Source organism: Pelodiscus sinensis, chromosome 5 (genome assembly GCF_052426305.1).
Source record: "Pelodiscus sinensis isolate ZL-2025 chromosome 5, ASM5242630v1, whole genome shotgun sequence".
Taxonomy (NCBI): domain Eukaryota; kingdom Metazoa; phylum Chordata; order Testudines; family Trionychidae; genus Pelodiscus; species Pelodiscus sinensis.
The window spans coordinates 77,852,187-77,876,249 of NC_143056.1; the positions used below are offsets into that span (position 1 = coordinate 77,852,187).

General features: G+C 44.5%; 1 long non-coding RNA gene across 2 annotated transcripts in view; it reads right to left on the bottom strand.

Moving 5' to 3' along the window:
• The window catches only part of LOC112546024 (uncharacterized), a 109,988-nt gene extending 87,071 nt beyond the window's left edge, over nucleotides 1-22,917 (bottom strand). The window contains exon 1 of one of the 2 annotated variants that reach the window (XR_012903520.2): nucleotides 22,755-22,917. This is a non-coding gene — a long non-coding RNA (uncharacterized LOC112546024). The remainder of the gene's footprint in view (nucleotides 1-22,754) is intronic. The other variant, XR_012903517.2, reaches the window with a different exon arrangement.
• Between the last annotated feature and the right edge of the window lie 1,146 nt (nucleotides 22,918-24,063).

Genomic DNA, 24,063 nt, shown 5'->3' on the forward strand with positions numbered 1-24,063 from the left:
ACTGGATTTCAGGTATCTTAACAGTTAAAAATTATCAGAAAGCCTATATTAGTTAGTATCTGTTATAACTGAAGACAGAGGAGTTAGATGCACACATGATAAAGTACATTTTACTTTTATTACTAAACTATAAAAAGGAAAACATAAAATCTTTGGGTCATAAAAGTTATGTAACTGTTATTCTCTTATTTCTCCTGCTGTATTCAGGATTTTTTCAGATTTCATTTATACCTATCTTAAGGATACCTAGCTGGATATAAGGTGGAAAGTTTTAGATGTTTCTCAGCTAGACTTAATATTTAAAGAGTATGAGGCAATATCCAATCTCTGTCCAACTGTAATGCCAGGTACATAAAGATTCAGCTAGCTACAGATATAGGACATCTTCAAGTATTGGTCTTCCGCAGTTCTTAAATCTGGCTTGACAAGTTTGGTCCCCCCCCCCCACCCCATAATAATTTGGTAAGGTATAATGTTCATGGCTTTCTCCATTTCAGTCCAGTTCTTGCATTCATCAGGAACAGGAGACCTCTCTAGATGTCCTAACTAGGGCTGTCAAGCGATTAAAAAAATTAATTGCAATTAATCGTGTGTGCCTCCTCCTTTGAAACATGGTGGTGTTTCAACGTGGCAGCGCTGCATGGAGCCCGAGATCAGCTAGAGTCCCCAGCTGACCCCGGGCTCCATGCAGCACTGCCCCTTTGAAGCACCAGGGCAGCATTTCCAAGGGGCAGCACAAGGTAGGGAAGTTAAAGACTAGTCAGTCGACTAGTGAACTAGTAGATTCCCCTCCCCTGCTTTGCTGCCTCTATCAGATAGAGGCAGCAAAGGGGGGAGGGGAGAAGGGGTACTTCTAAGTAGCAGCACCAAACAGTTGCCCCAAGGCAGTGTTTCAAATCTGCAGCTATGGAGCCCGGGTTCACCTAGGGACTCCCCAGCTGATCTTGGGCTCTGTGCAGCATTTCCCCAGAACCTGGGGTCAGCTGGGAGCCCTCAGCTGCCCCTGGGCTCCATAGCTGCCCCTTTAAAACACCACTTCTGGCATTTCAAAGGGGCAGCTGCTGTGGAGGCTGGGGTCAGCTGGGGGCAACCAGCTGATCCTGGGCTCCCCGTGGCAGCAGAACCCAGGGTCAGCTGGGGACTCCCCAGCTGATTCCAGATTCTTGGGAAATGCCGTGCAGATCCTGGGATCAGCTGGGGAGTCCCCAGCTGACCCTGGGCTCCACTGCCCCTTTGAAACATGCAGAGGTGGCATTTCTAAGGATAGCCGCTGCACAGCTGATCCCTAGCTCAGCAGTGAGGTGACTGCCCCTTTGAAACACCACCTCTGAGCATTTCAAAGGGGCATGGAGCCTGGGGTCACCTGGTAACTCCCCAGATGACCTCAGGCTCTGCATTGTGCTGCTCCTTTCAAGCGCTGCAGTGGCACTTCAAAAGAGAAGCGCAGCATTAACGCCCGCGATTAACGCATTAAAAAAATTAACACGTTAATCCTGGAACGCCTGAATCGCAGGCATTCATGCGTGTCAATTGACAGCCATACTCCTAACTAATCCTTCAAGCAAAGAGGTGTCTTTCCATCACATAATTGATTCTGCTGAGTTATTACTCCTAGGATTTTGTTGAATAAATTTTTGAAAGAATTTTTATTTTTAGCTTCAGCATTCACTCTTTGCAGACATATACTTATCAGCCCAGTTGCTGAATTATATCTGTTGCTTTCAGTCTCCAAGTCTCCTTCCTCACTCAGTTACTCTATGTTTTTCTGCATCCTTCTAGGAATTTTTCCTGCATCTTCCCCAAAACGTTTCCCCTGGTTGTCTCAGAAATCTAGCTTTTCTCTTTCAGTCTTCACCACAGAAAATTGATTCAGAACCAATAAGGTGAACAAGATAGAAGTAAACTATATTTAAGAACATTTTACTGAATCATTCATAATTTTCAGGAAAAGTGAGTGCTTCTCTTACATGAATTAGTTCAATCTACATCTGTAGTTATGCCAATTTCTGCTAATATAATTAAAAAAATCATATTTAAAACTCACTCTACAATTTTAACACTTCTTTTACCACTGTTATTAAGCATACACGCTGACAAGTTTGCAGGGATCTCTATATATGGATCCTTATGCATTTGAACCAATTTTAAACCCTGTATGTAATGAAAATGGAAACCCTGAAACACTTCCAGCATCCCCAGTTCCATGTTCCTCAGCACTCTCCATTTACAAATTGTTCCAACAGGCTTGTGTAGATCTTCATAATTAGCAGGATCTAGCTCTCAATTTAGAAAGCCAAATTTGCAATCGAGCTGAATATCCTGATGACAATTAAAAATATTAATTTCATTGGAGGATTTCATAATTTCTTGGTTTTATTACAGGAATATGTGCATTGTCAAAAATTCCTTTGCTCTTTTCTTCTCTGGGCATTACAAGCTACATGATAAAGGTGGACAGAAAGCTGACAAGGCCTGTTGCCACCTTGTCTTCATGTTCAGGACATATTTGTATGGTGGAACATAAGTGGCAGATTGGAGCATGTAAACTATGTTTCCCTTTAAATTCAGTTTCTGAAGTGTCAAATGCCAGATTACTAGTAGATAACATGTCAGTCATCCATGAGGCGATATTAAAAAAAAAATACTGAAAGCCCTCCTTTTTAGAAAATATTGAAGTACCCCAAGTTCAAATAAAACTGTATTATGCAATAGAAACAGATATGGTAAAATGTGTTTATTGCCCTCATATTATCCTTTATGGATTTTTATTGACATTATTGTAATGCCTGCTGGCATCCATTAACATTGGGGCTTTATAGCATAAGGCACTATCCAAATGAAGAATAAGAGATGGCTGTTCCCCTGAAGATTGTACAACCTAATTGTGACCACAGGAAGCAAGTGAGCATAACTAACTTGGGAGTAATGAAGGATAGATGAAGAATGTGCACTGTTGGATGGTTTTCAGTTAAATTGGAATGATCAGAGCATACATAAACAATAAGATAAATATCATTCATAAGTGTCTATTTGCCATCTATTTAGTTGATATCAGTGGATGATTTCCTGTACTTTGGATGTAATTCAATTTGAGTAAATGTGAATTTAAGCACCAATTCAGAGATGGTTCTCAACATATAAAGGTAGCAAGAGAGAAAACATGAAGGTGGTTGAGAAAGATGTGTTCGATGGGGCCTGTCGTTGTTGGCAAAGTGGAGTGGTTAGGTTGCTAGTCTAATAAGGTCCAACAGCAAATAAGAAAGAAAGACCGACCTTCAGCTTTCTGAATTACATCTCTGAAATTCAGTTGTTGTTTCTGGGACTTCTCAGAAAAAAAATTATGTATCTAGAACAAGATTTGTATCTCTATCTAGACAGAGGTACAATTTTCAGCCAGCCAATAGTGACTTGTTTTTGCCAGATGTTCCAGCTTAAAAAAAAAAAAAAAAAAGTTCTGAGGGCATCAGACTTCTTTTATTCAGTTTCCAACAGGCACTACAGCTTGTTTTTTTTTTTTTTTCTTGCTGATAGGACCAAGTTAGAGAGTTTCCTTTGTCTCTGGTGAAGACTTGAAATAGTCCTATGAAATGTTCTCATTTCAAAAGTTTTTGTCGACCAATCAACAGACAGTGGCTGTGTCTAAACTGCATCCCTTTTCCGTAAAAGGGATGCAAATTAGACACATCGCAATTGCAAATGAAGCGGGGATTTAAATCCTCCCTGTTTCATTAGCATAAAAATGGCTGCCGCTTTTTCCGTCTCGGAGCTTTGCTGGAAAAAAGCGCCAGTCTAGACGCGGATCTTTCAGAAAATAAAGCCTTTTCCGAAAGATCCCTTATTCCTCTTAAAATAAGGAATAAGGGATCTTTCAGAAAAGGCTTTATTTTCCGAAAGATCCACGTCTAGACTGGCGCTTTTTTCTGGCAAAGCTCCGAGATGGAAAAAAGCAGCAGCCATTTTTATGCAAATGAAGCGGGGGGATTTAAATCCCCGCTTCATTTGCAATTACGATGTGTCTAATTTGCATCCCTTTTATGGAAAAGGGATGCAGTCTAGACACAGCTAGTTTGTACTTCTTATGCATATTCGAAGTGACCGAAACAGAATATTAGCAGAGTTCCTTATGTTATGTTTCCACTAGACAAAGAAAGCAATCTTTCAGGTTTGTGGAAGAAAACATTGCCCTCACTCTGCGTTTGTAAGCAACAAGTAGCCAGAGGCAGTTTTTTTACGAGCTGCAGCAAGGGAAAAACTGGTTCGGACGGGGGGGGGGGGGGGGGGGGGGGAGCGGGGGGGGGGGGAGCCCCCCCCCCAAGGCAGATCTTCAAATACAAGCAATTATGAAGCAGTTTATATACTGTCCATTAGATATAATAACAATAACAATTAGTCTCCTTCCCATTACAAACACCAATGGCTAACAGTTATTTTAGTTCCACCCAGATGCTCCTTATCTCAAGGTCCCTGCCAGAGTCAGCATTCTATCTTTATCTCCATAGGGAGGCAAGAGGCAAAGGAAGCATCTAATTACAGATCTCGCGTTGTCAAGCCACAGACTTAGCCTGACTCTTGCTCTCTTGTTAACAAGACCAAGATGGCTGCACACAAATTCCCTTATTCCCTTTTCCTTATTCCAGTAATTAATTTACTCTGGCTTGCCATAATGTGTTTTGTCCGTAATACTCACATACAAAGCTGTTAAGCCATGCTGATTTGTAAACAATGTATTGGTGCACAAAGTTTGGGTTATTTACTTGATTCACCATCATTATGAGTCAATAGATCATAAAATACTAGGACAGAACAGTTCTGTATTAGTAACTTTTCTTTATATCAACTATAAATTTAGAATTATGAAGTTGTTAAATTTAGCGGGGCATCAAACAATTAGACAGTGTGCTTCCTTAACGTTAGAACAACATTTTGAGGTACCTTAGAGACTGTTGTTTAAAATTAAGTTTTATTTGACATATGAACTGAATGGATTACAAAAACAAATGTAAATAAGAACAAATAAAATAAAAAACATCTTTATACCTCTGCCAATTATTCAAGTAAATTGCTTTTATTGATCACATTTCTTATTTTAAAAATAATCCTGTCCAAACTACAGTAACTCTTTTTCCTACAGTTGTCTTGGCAACTGAACTTCCTCAAACTGCAGGGGACTACTGCAGAATCCTTTAAATAGCTTAACTCCATATAATTTCTTTAGTTCCATCAACAGTCTTCAGATATCAATTATATGATAAAAATATTCACTTGGCAACACTATATAAAGTATAATAACATGAGATCTACTCTATTAGTACATATTAGGAATATCTAAGCACATTATGTAAAAGAAAAAAATGTTACTTCATGACAATTTCATAGCATCTGTGGCTATCTTATCTAGCCACCTGTTCTAATGCAGTCTAAGTCCTCTCTTTAAACTGCAGAAGCAGTATGTTGCCTGACATATTTCAGATATTTTGGCCTACAGTCAGGCCCCAAACCATGTTTATAAAAAACATTCATAAATTCCACACTTTATTATCTCTTTGTCACAGTATAATGCTTCAAATATTGTTGACCACTTGGAATATAGCAATCTTGTGCATCCACACTGCACTGGTATTTCAAGATAACTAGCATGATTTTGAAATAATGTGAGCATCTAAACAGCCAGTCCATTATTATTTTGAAATAATGAAAGGCTTATTCCGATATCTGTAAACCTCAGTCTACTAGGAATAACGCCTATTACAAAATAGCTATTTCGAAATAAGACATGTGTAGATGCTCCACTGCTGCTATTTCAAAATGACCCTGGTGAGGGGCTATTCTAAATTATTCCTCCCAAGTTCCTCCTGGGGCCCTGAATCAAGATAGCACAGTGTGTATTAGGGAAGCCTGTCTTGGACTAATTTTGAGGCTTTCCTCCAGTGTAGATGTGCTATTTTGAAATAAGCTATTTCAATATAACTATTCCAGAATACCTTATTTCAAAACAGCTGTGCAGCATAGACGTACCCCTAGGGCTTATCTAGATTACACTAAAGTGTTGAAGGAGGATATGCAAATTCCACGGGGATTTGCATATCTTCTTCCGATCTCACTTTTGAAAGCGGAGCTTAGATGTGGCTTTTTTGACGAACCCCCCCCCCCCCACTTCTCAAAAAGCCGCTCTTCCTCAAAAAATGTCCACTGTTATCATATCTGCTCTCGAAAGTGAGATCAAAATAATTATGCAAATTCCTGGGGAATTTGCATATCCTCTTTCGACACTTTAGCTTAGTCTAGATAAGCCCTTAGTGTCTATCTTTCTAGGAAAGTAAGACCTTACCCTTCACAGTGGAAAAGTTGAGGGAAATCAGCACCATGTAGGATAGCCTCACCAATGTGCAATGGAACTCTGAAATCTTTTACTTTGTATAATAAAACTATGAAAATGTATCTGCATAGTTCCTACTGCGACAAATGCTCAAGTCTGAGTTTTCAGTTCAGTTCTTACTCAGTCTCAGACTTAGGAAGGAACAATCAGTTTCACACATACAGAATGGGAAGTGACTGTCTAGGAAGGAGTACTGCAGAAAGGGATCTATGGATTGTAGTAAACTACAAGCTAAATATTAATCAACAGTGTAACACTGTTGCAAAAAAAGCCAACATGATTCTGGGATGAATTAAGAGGAGTGTTGTGTACAAGACACGAGAAAGTGATTTTTCTGTCCTACTCTGCACTGATTAGGCCTCAGTTGGAGTACTGTGTCCATTTCTGGACATCACATTTCAAGAAAGATGGAGAAATCTGAGAAGGTCCAGAGAAGAGCAACAAAAATGAGTAAAGGTCTAGAAAACATGAGCTATGAGGCAAGGATGAAAGAATTGGGCTTGTTTAGTTAGGAAAAGAGAAGAGTAAGATGGGACATGATAGAAGTTTCCGTATTTAAAAGGGTATTACAAGGAAAAGGAAGAAAAATTGTTCTCTGTGGCTTCTGAGGATAGGACAAGAAGCAATGGGCTTAAATTGCAGCAATGGAGGTTTAAACTGGACATTTGGAAAAACGTCCTAACTGTCAGGGTGGTTAAACACTGAAATAGATTGCCTGGGGAGATTGTGGAATCTCCATCACTGGAGATATTTAAGAGCAGGTTGGATAGACATCTATCAGGAATGGTCTAGACTGTGCGTGGTCCTCCCATGAGGGCAGGGTTTGGACATGATGATCTCTTGCAATCCCTTCCAGTATAGTATTCTATGAAAACTATTGAAGTGAAGACGACTTTTCCTGGACAGAGAGTGAGTAAAACAAGCGTATGGACCACAGAATTTGGTCTCCTGATATCAAGGGTTATTCAGCAGATCCAAAAGGTTTTGATAAGACCAACAACAATCAGATGCAGGAAATGCTGAGCCTCAAGAACTAAATTACAGCTCTGCCCTAGAATACCTAGGCTTTGTTCTCTCTTTCAAAAAAACTTTTAATATTATTTTAATTACCTGAGTTTGTGCTTTTTCCCAAAATTTTTAGCTGCAACATTTTGTGCTAGTCATAGTATTAGATATTTCAAATGTAATTAGATTGAGTAATACAATTCAAAGAATACTCTTTAAAGAATCAGATCTCCTCAAAGCAAATATAAAACAGAGCCCTAGGCAGATTAAAGAAAAGGGAGAGGGGAAAGAATGGTATTATCTGCCTACCATTCATGAGCAACCCCTACCATAACAAACCCATGTGTGCAATCCACACAATAAACAAATATTTGCACTAGGGAACCATCTCCTTCATAACAAACAAATGTTCAGTCAAGGAGCAGTTAATATCTGGATCCAATTTTGTGAATTGCAGTTCATGAAGCTTGCATAAAGTATAGTTTTTGCTCATTTCTAAAAAAAATATTTCAAAGGAAACCCTATTGGCAACATGAAAATGTTTGCTTTTGTTAACATTTATCACACAATTGTAATTAAGATACAATGAAGGAAAATACTGGGATAATATCACTGGGGGCTTATCTACCTTATGGAGAAGATTGCAACTGCTGCAGTCAATCTTCCAGGGTTCAAATCAGCGGGTCTAATGAGCACCTGCAAATATGAACTGAGAGGGTGCTCATGTCAGCACCAGTAGTCTTGCCCCTCATGAAAAGTAAGTAAATATGAGTCAACAGTCCACATGCTCGCATTGACCTCCTGTTGTGTGGACAGCGCCAAAACTTCACCTCAATTGACATAATCCGCAATTAACATAGCTGGAGTTGCGTATCTTAAATTGATTTTCCCTTTGGCTGTGTCTACATTGGCCCCTATTCCGTAATAGGGATGCAAATGTAGAACTTTGGAATAGGCAAATCCGCAGGGGATTTAAATATCCCCCGCAGCATTTGCATTAACATGGCTGCCGCTTTTTTCCGGTTTGTAGATAAGCCGGAGAAAAGCGCCAATCTGAACGCAATCCTCTGGAAAATAAGCTCTTTTCCGGAGGATCTCTTATTCCTACTTTCAAGCCGGAAGAAAGGATCTCGTATTCCTATCTACAAGCCGGAAAAAAGCAGCAGCCATGTTAATGCAAATGCCGTGGGGGATATTTAAATCCCCCGCGGATTTGCCTATTCCAAAGTGCTACATTGCAGCAATGGAGGTTTAAATTGGACATTTGGAAAAACTTCCTAACTGTCAGAGTGGTTAAACACTGAAATAGATTGCCTGGGGAGATTGTGGAATCTCCATCACTGGAGATATTCCTTTCAAGTAGGAATAAGAGATCCTCCGGAAAAGACCTTATTTTCCGGAGGATCGCATCCAGACTGGCCTTTTCTCCGGCTTATCTACAAGCCGGAAAAAAGCGGCAGCCATGTTAATGCAAATGCCGCGGGGGATATTTAAATCCCCCGCGGATTTGCCTATTCCAAAGTGCTACATTTGCATCCCTATTACGGAATGTAGACACAGCCTTTTAGTGTAGGCCAAGCCTGTTTTGGGTGTAGAAATCCCTGAGCTAACCATACTGCCACATGAAGGTGGACTAACACATACAAGTGTCTTTCACTGAATATTATAGAATGTTTCACTATCCTGTTTCTGTCTGATGATCAGCACTCTCTTTGTATTTGTTTCTTCTCCTTCCCACCCCCACTCTTTTTCCAATTTCTGTAAGGCAGAACATTAATCCACTCAAATTCTAGTAAAAAAATTCCAACTGATTATGTTCAACTGAAGTTAAATAGCAAAAATTTGCCCTTCCCTAACAGAAAACTAGACAATTGAAAAGTTCATTAGAAACTGTCATATTAGTAATGTCCTGGTTCCCTGGGTTTTTACAGAAAGAGAGAGAGAGAGAGAGACATTGCCAACATAATCCCACCAGAAAAATCACTTAAAAGACATTTTATCCCCCGCCTACTCCTCTAAGAGAATGGATTCTTTCTTCCCTAAACAGGGCTTGTGCTGCTCAGTAATATTATCTTTGTCCCCAGGGTAGTCTCTGCCTTTCAGAGCATGACAGCTTCATCAAAGTTTTCAAATTACATTTTTTTTTCCTGTTTCAGAGATGAATATTCTTGCTAACCTCTAACTGGAAGCAGGCCACTAGTAGTTCTCTACTACCGTTACTGTCTTTCTTTCTAAAGCAATAGCCACTCCTATGTAATACATAAGTCGGCCTGGCTGGGTATGTCTGTAGGACTGGAGTAGGGTAAATGTGTCAGATTGTGTGGTTATCGTTAAATATTTGCATTACAGCTGTGTACAGAGGTCTCATTATGCGAGGGGCTGCACACACAGAGAAAGACACTGTCCCTGTTCATAGAATCAGAACTGGAAAGAATCTTGAGAGCACTCATGAAAGGATTGAGCACCACCTAAAGCACCCAATAGGTGATTCTAACCTGCTCCTAAAAATCTCTAATGACAGATTTCACTACCTCCCTAGGCAATTTATTCCAGTGCTTAACCACCCTGACAGTTAAGAAGTTTTTCCTAATGTCCAAACAAAACCTCACATGCTGAAATGTAAGTCCATTGCTGCTTGTCTTATCATCAGACGTTAAGAAGAATAGTTTATCTCCCTTTCCTTGTAACAACCTTTTAGGTACTTGAAAGCTGTTCTCTCTCTTCTCAGTCTTTTCTTGTCCAGACTAAAGAAACCCAATTCTTTTAATTTTCTATCATATCTCATATTTTCAAGACATTTAATTATTTTTGTTGCTCTTCTCTGGACCTTCTCCAATTTTTCCACATCTTTCCTGAAATGTGGCACCCAGAACTGGACACAGAGTTGAGGCCTAATCTGTGCAGAGAAGAGTGGAAAATTACTTCTCAAGTCTTGCCGACAACACTTCTATTAATACATCCCAGAATGGTGTTTGCTTTTTTTGTAACATTATTGTACTGTTGACTCAATTAGCTTGTAGCTTGTGGTCCCCTTATGTTTCTCCTGATACCGTTATATTTGTCATTACGGGGGTGGCATCAGGAATAACCCATAGTAGAGAAAGCTGACAGCTGATCTGGCTTCAGCATACAAAGTGCATAGTAAATCTCACTATTTAGGATGACAGAATACTAAGATTTTCAAATAACAATTTGCTGAATCATGAAATTACAGAAGTTAGAGATGTAGGGCTATATTCACTGGTATACTCTGGCTCCTTTGCCCCACTTATGAAGAGGCAAACCAGAAATCAGTCTGGTGTAAGCAAAATGGTGTAACTGATTGATAAAATTGAATTTGCATTGAAATTGCATCACTACAGTGTTGCAAAATACCTGGAGCAAAAGTGAATCTGGTCCAAAATAATTAGTAGGCCTTCTAGCCTAAAATATCTGAAATGTAACGTTTAGACCAGTCTACCCTTCCCATATTGCAAAGCAAGAGGAGGATCCCAGCTAGAGCCCAGTAAATTGGAAAGGGATGCTGAAGAGAGCCTCTCAGGACTAGCATCAATGAAGGATTGTCCTCTTCAGTGGGCAAAATGCCAACTCCACTAAGGTTAATGGGAGTTTTGCCTTTGACTTCAGTGGGGTCAGGATTTCACCCCTGGTATTTTCTAGTATTTTCTAGTATTATACAAGAGATGAACTTTGCCAAAACAAGCAACGTATTTTTCCCCACTTCAGGCATATTGCAACCTGAAGGTAAGATAGTAAATTATAAAGCAGGTATAGGGAACCTTTTTTTGAGTTGGGGGCTGCTGGTGCACAGAAAAATCAGTTGGGGACCACACTCAAGCGAGAAGCAAAAAAACCCTAAAAACCTCACTGCTGTGGTCCCCAGCTGAAAAAGAGAAAGACACTCCCCACATTCCCCTCACGCATCAGAGTTGGGGGGGGGGGGCAGACAAGTACATTTGTGTGTGCTCCAGCCTTGTGGTGAGGCATCAGGGAGGGGGGAACTGGAGTGCTAGTGCAGGCTCCCCAATGCGGGGGGAAGCCTTGAGCCTCGGGGGCTGTATCCAGGCAAGCGAGGGGCTGCATCTGGCCCCCAAGCCTTAGGTTCCCCACCTAAAGAATATTAATAAAGAATGTCAATAAAGTCAAATTATTTTTCAGAAGTGAACAGAAATCTTCCACAGTAGAAAAGTTGCTTTTTTGATCAAAAAGTAAGAATTTATTATTTTTTGCAGGGCTATTAATAACCGCATCTGCTGCTCTTGGGTTTTCGCCCACTTTGGGGGAGTAGCTGTTACACAACAGTGACTCACTCTCTGAGATGACTGATGGAGAAAATAGATCATATTGTTTTATGAAAAGATAGCTTCACATTGTATTTTAATAGGAAGAAATATGGTCAAGTTGGACTGGATGGTTCGACACTTGGGAATAGAGTGTGAGGTCTTTCAATTTTACATCATCCTTTCAAATCCCACACAGGCTGTTAAGCCCAGAACCTCAAAAGTATACCATTAATATGAATATATGTTATTAGTTAGGCACCTAAATGCCTTTGAGGCTGTATCCCTTAGTCATCAAATGCACCAGTTACAATTTAGTGGACTGTATTAGATGAGCTGTTGGTATCAATCTAAGTTAATTGACAGGTGTCCACAACACAAAAATCGGAACACCTGAGTTGACACTAACTCAGACAAGCCAGGGCCTCAACTGACAAGAAAGCTGAAAGCATAAAAAATGTCTCATCAATAAAGAAGGGTTGAAATACAATGTGGAATCTTGGCTTGCCATTATCCATAACATATCTATTCTGTGCAGAAATAGAATATTTCAATTTCCAGATCTGTCAGGGCCTGATTGAGGTTTTAGCTATTCTTGCCTATACAATGGCTGTCACAGTTCCAGGCAACTGCACCTAGATTTCTCCTCCATGGCCAGTGAGAGTACTGTTGTCTTTAGTACTTTCAATCCCTCTGAATGGTTTTTCTGTGGTTACAAGTTCATAACAGCTGTTAGCTCAAAACAAACACTTACTCATTCCTTCACATATTTGGGGCTTTTGATATTGGGACTCTAGGAACAGATGATCAGCAGACAAAGGCCTGCTTGGCTTGTTTAGCCTAACAAAAAGGGGATGGAGATGAGATATGATTGCTCTTTGTAAATACGTCAGCAGGATTAATGAGGGGAGGGAGTTATTTAAGTTAAGTGCCAATGTGAACATTAAAAACATGGCTATAATCTGGTCTATCAAATTTAGGCTTGATATTAGGCAAAGGTTTATAACCATCAGAGGAATGAAACCTTCCCAAAGGAGTAGTGGGAGCAACAAAATCATACTTGACTTCAAAACTGAGCTTGATAAGCTTATGGAGAGGATGGTATGATGAGACTGCCTATAATGACATGTGGCCCATCAGTAACTCAGAGTAGTGAAAATCCCCAACAGCTGGAGATGACACACTAGATGGGGAAGACTGTGTGTTACTACACAACAGGAGGCCGACAGACTTGCTGGGCCCCTGGGCAAGGTGGGGGGGGGGGGGTGGATCTGTGCTCCTAGAAAGGGCAGGGTCTCAGGCAACCAACCTTCAGCACCACCTAGAGCATGCTGCGTGGGGGCTATGGCAGCGATTTAAAGGGCCTGGGGCTTTGACTGCCTCCACCACCGCAGTAACTCCATGATGTTTAAATCTGAGCACTACAATGCACAATTCCTTCTCTATAATAAAACGAAACACCAAAGCACTTGATTTCATGCCTGCTCCACTATGCAATGAATCAATGGCATTATGCATCAACTGAATTCCCAGGTGGATTTTATTCCATTGTAGCACTAACTCAAAATCGTGAAATGGATTCAGTGATCTGTAGCAATACTTATATGACTCATCTGCAAATACAAATCACCCCATTAGTAACACTGTAAAAATCAAGACTAAATGTATCTGTTTTCTATGTAATCCACTTCTGATCCTCTGCAATGGGAGGCAGGTTGGGAGGTAACCTGTAGGAAGACATGTCGCTGCTAACTAATGGCAGAAACTGGAAAGATCATGCACTTTAACATGTTGTTGGATACACGATTATGTGCTATAACCATGGAGCGATATCAGTAGGCAATTCACTAAAGTCAGCACAGTAACAAAGAGATGGAAATGGACCAACCGGAAAAAAGGGAAAAGAACCCATACAAATTGTTGCTATGGCTTAAGTGTGGGAACAAATGGCTCTTAACACTAAATAGATGGTTCTGAATAAACCCCCTAGCTCTAAATGCTCCCGAAGCTAGGTAGTTTTGGCATAGATTGTGATCAACTTTGCACCAACTCCATAGAAGCAACTGGCAAAGTGCCATATTTTGCAACAAACGATGGATGTGCTGGGCATGGGTTTGGAAGAGGATTGACCAGACTGGGAGCTAGTGGAAGCCAACCCCGGCGCTGGCAAGTCTCTGCTTCTTCCTAGCTTCCTGGGGGCAATGCCTAGTGCGTGTGTTGGGGATGGGGAATTAGGAAAACCTTCAGGGGCACCAATGCCTGCACCGGGAGCAAAGCATCTCATATCTGTTTTTGTGGTGGTATTAGGACTTAAAAGCTTTTCCAGACAACCTTTTGGGCAAAATTGGACCCGTCAGGCAAAGTGTACTGTAGAGGAGTGTGTTGAGAGGCACATACCCAGAGATAGCTCAGAAGGCACTAACCTGTGTGCAATGCATCTTGGTTTGCTAAAGTTGCATTTCCCCTGCAATAACATTTGACAGAATGCAGCATGGGTCCCATGCTCTTTGGTGGGGCCATCTCTGCTGCCTGGTACACAGGGGAGCCATTCTCAGTCCACTGACCACTACCCATTTTGATGAGTCAGCCAAGGGAAAAGGGAGCCCAACATTTGAGATTGTACTCAGCCTCTATAGATGATATAGGAGGAGTGAAGAAGACTCTCTGTGTTGCTATTCACCCATATACTCTTGTTAACTGGGGCTTTTCAGAACTAGGGCTCAATCTAGTCCTGTCTCTTTGAAAAGAAAATGGGAATTCCCTGAAGAAATGATACCAATGATGTAGCCAAACTAATTCAGCAAGAGAATTAGACCTTTTTCTACTGCTCTTTTTTGGTTTGCTACAATATTCCCCTGGGTACAGAATGTGAAGACAGATCACAGTGAAAGAACCTTTGCATAGAAAAATATTGTAAAGGATTCTGAATTCCTGTTATGTTAGAAATTCCAGTTTTATCTGGGTAAACTAGTGTACCCATGATCCAAAGCACCCTCCTGGCTGGCTGCCTCTTGCCACAACTTCTCTGGCTTAGCCCTCCAGACAAACAACATAAAGTCCAGTTTACAAGGTCCAATTAAAAGCTCATAAAACATTACATTATGAAAAATCTGTCAGCCACCTCTTTATGAGGGTCAGTCTTCAGCTCCACGCTTTGCTACTTTCTCCTCCCTACTGAGTTCCTTCTGAGTCCTCATAAAGCCCAGTTGCCCTATGACCTTTACCTAGATCTACCTCCACTAGTCAGGAGGCAATCAATCCATTACTTATTGGTGTGCTAATTGTTCCTTACACTTTGCCTAATAGGTCATGGGAAATAGCCTCATTAACTGTTTTTTGCCAACTGGCAGAGGACACAGGGTAGCATGGAGTTTTACAAGGATCCCATGGGTCAGGTATAAGCCCAACAATTCACCATAGAGTGGCCTGCAAGACTTCTACCAAGAGTCTACTGTTCATCATAATCATTGTGAAATGGCTGTATGGATATTTGAGAAATTGTGCAGCCGCAGGAAAGTAACACAGCATCACGGACTGCATTGTTCATTATATAACACATTTATTCTGGTTTGTCAAAAACAACATACCATCAGGGGATTCCAATATATCCTTAATATCTCAAGTGTACCTTCAAATAATAACTTTCATTTATATCTTGCAGATGGTGCTAATTGCAGTGGTAATTTTAATAATTCATTCAAACTAACAAAAAAGAGAAAGTCTATTTATGACAAGTGGATGAGAACTTTGTTTTCTTGTTGACATTCTGGTTTATTTAATATCTTCTACTGTACTAACAAACCACAGTGAGATCAACTAGTGACACTACCTGCTTTGTCCATCTGTGCCTAAACCTGTGTGCAACTCGATGGCTTTGAGTTTCATGAATTATTTCAAGTTAGCTTGAAATACTAGTTTACATTTGCCATGGTATTTTGGTGGTGAAATAAGAGCACAGGAAGGTAGAGGGACTGACTGATCAATGCAAACTCTAGTTCTGGTTTGTCCCTCCCCCCCCCCCCCCCCAAAAAAAAAAACAGCTTTGGTTTGTAAAAGGTTCCTGTAGTTACAAAAAGTTTTGAATGGCTCGACTGGTGCCTTCCAGATGCCCTGCATACTTTTTAGTCTCATTTTCTTTTGTCTGTTATTAGCACCAATGAATATTTATTCCCCTTTCCTTTTGTTCACTTTCATGCTCTAATAACTCTGGCTTGATTTTGTTATTTGTGTGGGGAGGAGGGGAAAGAGTGTCAATCCACTTCCCTCTCTATATGATTCCCTTGTATTCACTGTTTCTTCACTGTTTATTCTTTGCATTCTGTTGAACAGAAATCCTACTCAGCCATTTCACCCTGTTTTTTTTATGAGTATTGCTAGTCTATATAAAATATATTAATATCATAATGATCTAGTCACCCTTCCCTCCTAGTCATTTGCTGGTTTCAGCCCAGTGTTATGCTAACTCTGGGTATGTCTACACTACAAAGTTAATTCGAACTAACTAACGTTAGTTCGAATTAACTTTGATAGGTGCTACACTAGCGATCCGCTAGTTCGAACTTAATTTGAACTAGCAGAGCACTTAATTCAAACTAGGTAAACCTCATTCTATGAGGACTAACGCCTAGTTCGAATTAACTAGTTCGAATTAAGGGCTAAGTAGCCACTTAATTCGAACTAGTGGGAGGCTAGCCCTCCCCAGCTTGCCCTGGTGGCCACTCTGGCCAACACCAGGGAAACTCTTCTGCCTCCCTCCCGGCCCCGGAGCCCTTAAAGGGCCACGGTCTGGCTACAGTGTTTGTGCCAGTTGCAAGCCTGCCAGCACCCAGCCAGCCGAACCTGCACCTGCCACAACATGAGCCAGCCACCCAATGCCATCCAGCCCTCCCCATCTTCCCAGGACCAGGCTGGCGGCTCCCAGGAGCCTGCCCGGGGCCGCAAGAGGCAGGCGCCCACTTGGTCAGGTGCAGAGATCGTGGACCTCATAGAGGTTTTGGTGGAAGCCTCCAATGTCCACGATCTCTGCACTAGCCACAGGAACGCAGCCGTGTACAGCCGCATGGCTGCCAGGCTGGCCGCCAGATGCCACCAGCGGAGCCAGGAGCAGTTCCGCTGTAAAATCAAGGACCTGTAGCAGTCCTACTCCCGGGCCTGCCAGCCAGGGGCCGACCCGGAGGCCTGCCCCCACTTTCAGGCCCTGGACCGCATCCTGGGGGCTCACGCCATCCATGCCCCCCGGGTGGTGATCGACCCCAGGGCAGAGGGAACCGTCCCTGACACCGAGGAGGAGGAGCCGGAGGACACCGAGAGCCAGGAGCCTGCCAGGAGCCTGTCCAGGACCCAGGACCCCCGAGGAACCCCACAGACCACATCACCTGTGTCGTCCGAGGCCAGGGAGGGCTCCACATGTGAGTACCATCATGCTCCCCTTATGTGTATGGGAGGGTAGGGGGGAGAGGGAGCAGGAGCCCAGGGACCATGTGCCTGGGCCTTGCCCACCATGGAGCAGCAGCTGGGTATCATGCAGGGGCCCTGGCCTTGCAGAGGGGGGCTGGGTTTCACCCACCTTGTCCCCAGGGAGAATTGACCACTGCTCTTGCTTCACCACAGCCGCAGCACCTGGGACTGCAGGGCGCACCACCCTGCCTGCAACAGCCACCCGCGCCTGGGCCAGCAGGCGTGCCAGGAACCAGGAGGACTACCAGCGGCGGCACCTCCGGTTCCTGGAGCAGCTGCTCTGCAACCAGGAGCACTGGGTCCGGGAGGACCTTCGGCTGCGCCTGCGGAGTTTGGAGGCACTGGATGAGCAGGGCCGTGCCCTCAGAGGCCACCTCCAGACCCTGGTCGACCAGTTCCTGCTTCCTCCTGCTCCAGCTCCTGCAGCTACCCCAGCTCTCGCTCCTCTACCCACCCCTGCTGCCTCAGCTCCCCCTGCTGCCCCTGCTCCTTCTCCCACTTCCTTCGCACCCCCCGTCCCTACTGCCCCACCCTCCACACTCATTACCCCCTGACGCCCCCGCACCCGCAGTGCTGCAAGACGGGAGAGCCAGCCCAATCCCCAACCCTGAGCTTTCCCTTCCCTTTCTCCCCTTCCATCCCCTTCCAGCTCCCTCCTCCCAGGTTTCCCCCTCCCCTCTCCCACTCTCACTCCTCCCTCTCCCCACCCCAGTTATGTAAAATAAAAAGAGGTTTTTTTCACCAAAACAGGTGTCTTTATTTGACATTAGGAAGGGGGGTCAGAGAGGGGAAAAGGAAAGGGGGGAGGGTGGAAGAAGGCCCCAGTGGGGCATGCAGGGAGAGTTCAGTCCTCCTCCTCCACCTGGAAGCTCTCCTGCAGGGCTTCCCGGATCCAGACGGCCCCCTGCTGGGCTTCCCGGACAGCGGTGGTGTGGGGCTGAGCGTAGTGGCCAGCCATGCGGTCAGCCTCAGCCATCCAGGCTGGCAGGAAAGCCTCCCCCTTTCACTTGCACAAATTGTGCAGCACACAACATGCTGCCTCCACGGGAGGGATGTTGTGCTCTGCGAGGTCGAGACGGGTGAGGAGGCATCTAAATCGGGCTTTCAGTCGCCCGAAGGCCCCCTGTATCATGATGCGGGCCCTGGTCAGCCTCGCATTGAAGGCCTGGCGGGAGGGGTTGAGGTGCCTCGTGTAGGGCTTCATCAGCCAGGGCTGTAGGGGGTAGGCCACATCCCCCACCAGGCACACGGGCATGTCCATGTCCCCAACCCTGATGTGGCGGTCGGGGAAGAAGGTCCCAGCCTGCAGCCTCTGGCACACAGAGGAGTTCCGGTACACCCGTGCGTCATGTGCCTTGCCGGACCAGCTCACATTAATGTCCGTGAACTGGCCCCGGTGGTCACACATGGCCTGCAGGAGGACGGAGAGGCACCCCTTGCGGTTCACATACTGGAAGGCCTGGTGTTCCAGGGCACGGATGGGGATGTGCATCCCGTCGATGGCCCCGCCACTGTTGGGGAAGCCGAGGGCGCCAAACCCCCGGATGACGGTGTCCGGGTCGGTGAGGCGGACCACCCTGTGGAGCAGCACCCAGTTGATGGCCTTGACCACCTGCGGAGAGACACAGCAAAGCGAGAATCAGTGGGGTGCCCTGGCAGTGCCCCGCGCCCCTCTCCCGGAAGCAACACCCCCCCCCAGGTGGCTTGTAATACAGCCGGGAAAGACCGGCCCCTCCAGTGTGGGGCACTTTCGCCTCCTCCCCGCCCATCCCCCCGTTTTCCCTGGGGCGGCCCATCCCCTCCTTGCAGCCCCCCTCACCCCCGGCCCAGTGGCCGGCGAGTGCCGTACCTGCATGAGCACTGCTCCGATGGTGGATCTCCCCATGCTGAACTGGTTCCCGAAGGATCGGTAGCTGTCCAGCATGGAGAGCTTGCAGAGGGCGATGGCCACCCGCTTCTGGAGGGGGATGGCGGGCCTCATGCGAGTGTCCCTTCTGCGCAGAGCAGGGGCAAGCCACTCGCAGAGCTCCAGGAAGGTGTCCCTCTTCATCCTGAAGTTCTGGGTCCACTGCCTGTTTTCCCAGCGCTCCAGGACGATGCGGTCCCACCAATCGCTGCTGGTGTCCAGACGCCAGATGAGGTGGGGTACGCTGGCGCCCGGGCGCCACCGCACCTACTCCATGGCCTCCAGGTGGCCAGGCAGAGAGGCAGGGGGCTGACGTGCACCAGGTGGTGCCAGGCAGCCTCCAGCCATTGCTGGCAGGCTTGCAGTAGCAAGTCCAGAAACTGCACCAGAAAGTGCAGGGTAAGCTCTGGCTCCGTGTTGCCACCTGTGGCGGCGTCCCCTAAGGGAAGCACTGACATAGACGGGCACAGACAAAAACGCTTTGCTGTCCCTCGGCAAGGTAGGCAAGCAAGTGGAAAAGCTGAGAACCGGCTGTCCAGGGGGGTCCCTTTAAGCACGAGCCTCAGATAGCCTCAGACAGCAGCCACACAAAGCAACTACTGACCTGATGCCCTGCCAGAACTGGTTTCAGCCCCCCTTAAGTGCTCCCCAGCGTCCAATCAGTGTGGACGCGCTAGTTTGAATTAGCAAAACGCTAATTCGTACTAGTTTTTAAGTCTAGATGCGCTAATTCGAATTAGCTTAGTTAACTAAGTTAATTCGAATAAGCACTGTAGTGTAGACATACCCTCTTTGGGGCTGGGACTGTCAACCATTAAAAAACTGTACAGTCTCTAGCACAGTGAACCCCAGACCTGACTTGGACATTGAAATGTTATGTAATATACAGGAAGTATTACTAAAATATCAAGTGCTGCAATTATTTTAATGCTTGGCTTACCTGTGTAATGTTTTCAGCTAAGGACATATTCATTCACATTTTCTTGTTCTGACTTCTATTTCATCATACACACAGCATGTAGACCAGCTATTCCCCCTTGGTTGGGATATTTTGTACCAGGCAGCAGTACAAACCAGGCTGGCATTAGGAGTAAGCCACATGCCCAACTGTCTTTAGTACTGAATGTTCAAGGTGAACTCTACCCAGCCTCTCCCCCACACTATTTGGGAACAGTAAGGCTAGGAGATTCTGGGTCAGTTTGATTCTTGTTTGACTGTCTCTTCCACCAGCTATCCATTCAAGGGCATCTTCCACTCAGTAGCAGTGGCTAGGAGCCACCTGGCATTTGATCCATCTGTTCCACAATCATTTGGGAAGACTAGGAGCAGCAAAGATCAGGACTATGAGTCATCAGAGCATTGCATTCTGGCCTGGCTAGGGAGGCTTGTGGGCTTGCCAATGCATCTCCCACTTGTCAATAACTTCAGCAACCAGGACAGCTTTTGTGAGGTGTCTGCCTTTTAAGTGCACTACCCCCGTTGTCTATCTGTCATGGGGAAGTTGCTGGGAACTACTCAACTTTGGAAGCTCCAGGGGCCACAATGAAACTCACAGAACATGTTAAAGGCTGCAACTTAAGTGTGATTGCATATACATGCAAATATACATGCAAATATATGCGAATAGCTTATTTCATACTAATGGGCATGAATACAAAGATTTAACCTTAAGCCTCGGTGCTGGACCCAAATATGGCCAGTGTAAGCCAGTCAGCACTTCTCAGGCTCTGCCCACAAGGCTAAGCCACCAGTACATCCCACGATGCCCCGGCATTTCCTCCCTGGGGGCTAGAAACACCGACACCCTGTACCCGTTTGTTCCAGCCAGCCCATTCGCTTGCGTCTTTCAATGCTTCCCCCACCTGGGAGATGTCTCGCCATTGTGGAGCGTGTTCCCAGTGAAGGCCATGTTCAAAGGATCCCACCAGAGGACCAGGTGTTGACGAGCCCTGTATTATACTAATGCAGCTCTAACCTAGTTGGCCCCTATCCCCATCTCCACTAGCCTTTGACATTTCCAAGGGATAGTTGCAAAAAGTGTAGAGGAAATTCACAGAAGCAGGGGCAGATGACCGTTTTGCAGGGCCCCTGGCAGCATAATTCCGTGGGGCCCCCCCTTTGCCACGGCGCATGCGTAGTGACGCCATGCGCCTGCACGGTGGCGCCACGGCACATGCGCGGGGCTTTCTGAAGCGTGGGGCCCAGGGCGGCCGCCCCATTCGCCCTGCCCTATATCCGCCCCTGCACAGAAGAATCATTGACGTATAGGGAGGTCTGCTTGTAGCACAGACTGAGAATACTGATTTTTATAGCTCCCTTGATATTCCTCCCATACTCTGAAGCCAGCAGAGAAGCAATGGCTAGGACTCAGTGGGGCATATTTGCCATCCTGCCCTCTTGCAACCATTGGCTATAGTATAATTTGGAACAATTTTTGAACTGGTTTAATTTGGACCAGGGACAAGCCTCGTGGTAGTAGTCTGAAGATCACATTACCACTGTGTTCTCTTGAGCTTGCAGCTAAGGATATGGGCCTTATTTTCTTTAAAGCCCTCAACTGACTTGAAAGACTGTCCTTGCCTTCACACTATACCAAGGAAACTGTAATCAACACAGTCAGTTTCATCCTCTAACTAGAATGAAGTTTATGGGAACTGGGAAAAGGCTCTTCCAATTAAAATGTATTTATTTACACATCCAAAGCAAACTGGTTCAGAATTATATCCATTGCTAGATCAGATAGCAGTAGACTTGATTCTCTTAGAGGACTCAGAATAACCTTGGTGTTTCTAGCATTATCCCACATAGAAAATCCTACCCATTTTAGCACTTAATGGTTTGAACGATTCCAGTATAATGTCTTCATTTAGGATCTGTTTCGGAAGTATGCCAACAGAGGCGTGGGGCAGTGTTTCTTGTAAGCGGGGCGCTTGTGCAGCTGTTCAGGAGAGATTCAAATGCCACCCTCCTGATAAACAGAGTACCCACATCTGGGTTTTTGTTTCTATTAGTTGTGCACATTCCCACATGCCTTGGTGCACATCAAAAATGTATTCCACATATGGATGAAAAAAAAAAAATCACACATGGACAGAAAAGATTAGAGGGAGCATTTGTGTGTGGAAGACCACAACCACCATCAGGACAATTACTCCAGACATGACAGGTTACACATTTTAGAACTCACTTCTCAAAGAATTAAATTTAAGTACAAGAGAAATGCAAGTTAGGAAATGCACACACCAGTCAACAACTAAAAACAACCCACGCTGCAAGCAGTAAAAGTAGTACTAATTTCCCAAGATTATCATCATTCCCCAAATATTAGAGAGATCATTTGTGTGTGGAGCCTCGCTCCAACCCACGGTCTTTTAGGATACTGAGGTCTGGCAGGCTTTCCTTCCTAGGACTCTTCCATTCTCCCCTCCACAGTTCCAAGTCAAAATAAATTAGAGGAGCCTACAAATATCCAGGGTCCACAGACAGAGGAGTGGGGGATACTTCCTTCTCTAACTAACTCTGGTGTAGGTCCTCCCACCCCTCAGGAGGAATCCTTTGAGCAGCTTTGCCAGAGCCTTTAGGCTTCCCACTGGACTGCTGGAGCTATGAGCTGCAGCTCTCCCTCCTCCAGCTGCGCCACACAAATGAGTTAATTGCTGGTCTTAAATCCACCAGAAAATAGCACCTTTGCTGCAGGTGTGGTGGGATGAAGCCCAAAATAATCCCTTACCTCTTTGTTGCCCAGTGTGGGGTTTGTACATCCCACTATCCAGGGCAGGGGAGTGCAGGCAGAAAAGAACATAATGAGTTAAGAAGTTTAGTCACTGTCATCCTCCTCCTCTGCAATCTCCTCCTGTTCACTGCCAGCTGAGGGCAGGGAACACAGAGTGAGCTGCATGAATACACACACTCACGCTTGTCAGTGCTCCCACATGTTCCTGGAGCTCAGTGTGGGTAGTAAACATAGGGACATTGCCACACAGGCACAAAAAAGAGTGAGCAACCTTCTTTTTTTATATGCCTTGTTAAATAATTCACAACTCATATAATGGTTCTGTTCTGACAGTGGAACATTTTTCCTTGTAGCAAAAAACAGCCTGATATTACTTTTTCTTCTTCTTTAAAAAGGTCTGGCAACGTTCATTGAACAGTGAAGCTGGCAACAGAGATTAATGATGGACACTTGCATTTGAGCTAATGAATTAGCTTTCTCAAAGATGGCTCAATGGAAAAGAAAGGGCATCTTAAAGGAAAGGCCTTTAGGAGTCGTGAATCACTCCAGCAGTGCAAAGCGCTAGAGAAGGGTGTGCAGTCCCATTTTTCAAGAAGTCAAGTGTTTTCAAAGTAATTTTCTCAAACACTAATTTTATTAGCCACTGGACTGAAATGAACAACTGTCACTGCTTCTTTGTAAATTGAACATGTGTTGCAACTTTTGGGGAATAGTCAATTGCTCACAAATGTATCACCCACCAATTTGTAATCACTGCATGTGGATAAAAACACACTCCACTAACAGAACACCACTAAAAGTACTGTAACAGCATCATGGTTGGTGGTACTTCTATCTATCAACCCTTTTATTCCTGTGAACTATTCAAAATGTTCAAATAATTAATGTTTGTTTCAGAGGAGGCAAAAAATCCAGTGTTAAAATATTGCCTAATTCATGAGTCAGAACTTATGACACAGAAAGATGAAAGCTAGCACGAGTATGTTAATTACCTATGTGCACATACAGTACTGCAAATGGATTGCAGAGTAGTTACTGACTCATAACTCCATGTGATCTGAGGAGATTGCTTTATCACTGTACTGATCATAGAATCATAGAATAATAGGACTGGAAGGGACCTCGAGAGGTCATCGAGTCCAGCCCCCCGCCCTCAAGGCAGGATCAAGCTCTGATGATATATTCTGAACAGCGATCTCATTAAAATGTGCTTCTAACAATGGAGTACTGCTTCAAACACCCCAACAGTGAGCAGCTGGGCATTTTATACCAGCCCCTGGTCATGTTTTGGCCCCCTGCCTCTGCT